We start from the raw sequence: 2,759 nt of genomic DNA on the forward strand, positions 1-2,759 counted from the left end.
TCTCCTGTGATCTGCTGCGGAGTTCAACATACAAGCCTCTCATCACATTCAGTTCAAGTCCGCTTCATTCATTTAGCTTTGATGTTCAGTCTGCACATTAGTTTACACACCAAGTGAGAATACATTGCTAGCAAGGGTCCTTTAAATTTCAGCTGCATTAATAGCAAATACATTTTAATAACAACTTACTTGAAAAACAATACCATTTGTTGCACCATATTTATGGCACAGAATGACACAAATCGAAGCTATACATTAAAGCCATCTCACAATAACAAAGTCAGGCATAAAAATCAAACAATGAAATCTGAGAGAAATGAATAAAGAACAGAAAAAGAAAGCAAACAAAGAAAAAGCACAGCTGACTTGAAAGCAATAACGTGTTTCTTTCTTTCTTTCTTTTTTTAATTAAATAAGCATGAACTTTGGTTCATAAAGAAGCCAAGGAGAGGACAAAAAACTGACCTCGGGTAAGGTTTTGTTCTCTTTTGTGCATAAAAATAGTTATTCTGCTCCTGCAAAACTTGCAAAATTAAAACTATTCAAGCTCTCTTTTGTTAAGGTGATGATTAAAAAAAGAAGAAAAGCTGTTGTGTCATGAAAAATGTTTGGTTTTTTAGGCACCACATATATCTTATTATAATCACTAACACAAAACAAACATTTAGACGATGTATTGTGAACAGCCAACACAAAACATTCATATTCCACATGTTGGAGCAACAAAAAATAAATACCATTAAAATGCAGAAATTTCCATAATTAAAATACGTTCTAAAGTGTTAATTTTATGTGAGATCATATGTAATTTTTTGGCTTTTTGATATTTTGTAAAGAATATATATGTGTGTAAAACAACAAAAGCACCTTTAAGAAATGATAATCATAGACCGACCAATGTTTGTTCGTCTGTTAATTGTCACTAATTGTGTCTTATTTCAGATATATACTTCCAGTATTACACTTAAATTTAACAGTCTATTAAATAAAAACTAAATTTCTGTAAGTTATTATAAATTTGTGAATTTACAAATTCAAATCAGATATTTTTTACTAAACATTTTAATTGAGTTCTTTTTACAACTGCTCATTTTATACGTCTTCTTTGTGTTCCTTTGGTTCGAGCTGGCTGAAAGGGTTGTCAGCCATTAAAAAAAAAACAAAAAAACAGAAAAATAATTTTTAATGGCGTGTATTCTTCATTTCCTAAAGCTTTATTTTAATGCAATATCCTACAAATCATGGTTTAAAATCTTTCATTAGCCTATCTACCAGTAAATGTTCATATTTCTTCCAGTCCAGTTTTCTTTTCTTTTCTTTTTTTTTTATCTTTTGTTAGTTTGATCAGTTGTCTGTCATTTTTTTTAATTAATTTATTTTATTTTATTTTTGTTTTTCTTGATCATTTTGTGTAACAAGTTTAGCATTGGATTAGATTTTTTATTTTTTTAAATTTGTTATTCTATTATCACTTTGTTGTATTGTTTATGCACTTTCATGGACAATAAAGTTTTATATTTTGCTATTCTTTTTGTATTAATTGGTTTTATGTAACATCATAATTATTTTTTTGAAGCTAAAGATAACATTTTTAAAAATGTACATTTAGAAATACAAATAGAAAAGGATATATTAAGAGATAACGATGATACTCACCACCTGCCATGTCCCGTCTCTCTGCTGTTTGGCTTTTCGTTTTACCGTCAAACAGAGATTTCAGTTGCTTCCCTCCACTTTTGTCCCTCCGACCCTCAGATTGATTTTATACTGTCGGCCAAGAACGCACACACGTCATTACCTCCCTCCATCCCTCCCATTCACGTTCGTAAAGGCACACACTGGTGCGTGAAAATGGACATTCAATTAAATGTCATCCTGGTCTTCCACCCACACACACATCGTCATCATCATCATCATCATCCTCATCATCATCATCATCATCATCACTTTCCTCAAAGAGCTGAACTTCCACAGCCATACAAGCAGCTCTATTTAAAAGAAAATGAAGTGTTAAAGGTAAAAGTTACAGCATCTGTGTGCAGGAAAAATCCACAAAATCCTAATAAACCAAACATTTCTAAAAGGAATTTGATGCTTGTTGTCCGTGGGAAAAAATGAGGCTTTTCTTAAAAAGCAAATGTGAGGGCTTTGAAAAGACATGGAGAATAACTGAAAGATGTCTGAAGAGAAGAAACTTTCTTTCTGTTTTCTTTCCCTTCTTGTCTGCTTTCCTTAATTGATCAGTTCATTTGTTTGTTTTGCTTTCTTGCACTTGTGATGGGTACATTTGACTTATTTAAAATACACTCCAAACAATAATTCAGGGGATCAACCACTTAATTAAATGCAAAGTACAAGACGCAAATGAACAAATTACAATTTATTGATTTAGATGAAACATCTAAGCTGCAAGCTTAGCTAAGCTGTTTTGATGAGCTGTGTTGACATCGTAATGTTGGTAATCATGCTAATCTAAGATCATGTGTAATTTAAACTGAAGTTTCTGCATTAATTGATATTGGGAAAAAAGTTCAAGTTGTAAAAAACAAATTAAATTGGATACTTATGCTTTTAAAAATGTTTATATTGACTATTTGTGTGAAGAGAGAAGAAAACACAAATATGTTGAAACACTGTGGAATACTGTAACTTCTATATATTTTAAAGAAAAATCATGTTAAATATCTGTAAAAGTTAATATTTTAGAAGATTTAAATATAGCAAAACTTTGTAATTTTAAATTACTATTTGTAAAAAAT

Source organism: Stegastes partitus, unplaced genomic scaffold (genome assembly GCF_000690725.1).
Source record: "Stegastes partitus isolate 25-593 unplaced genomic scaffold, Stegastes_partitus-1.0.2 Scaffold15, whole genome shotgun sequence".
NCBI classification, from domain to species: domain Eukaryota; kingdom Metazoa; phylum Chordata; class Actinopteri; family Pomacentridae; genus Stegastes; species Stegastes partitus.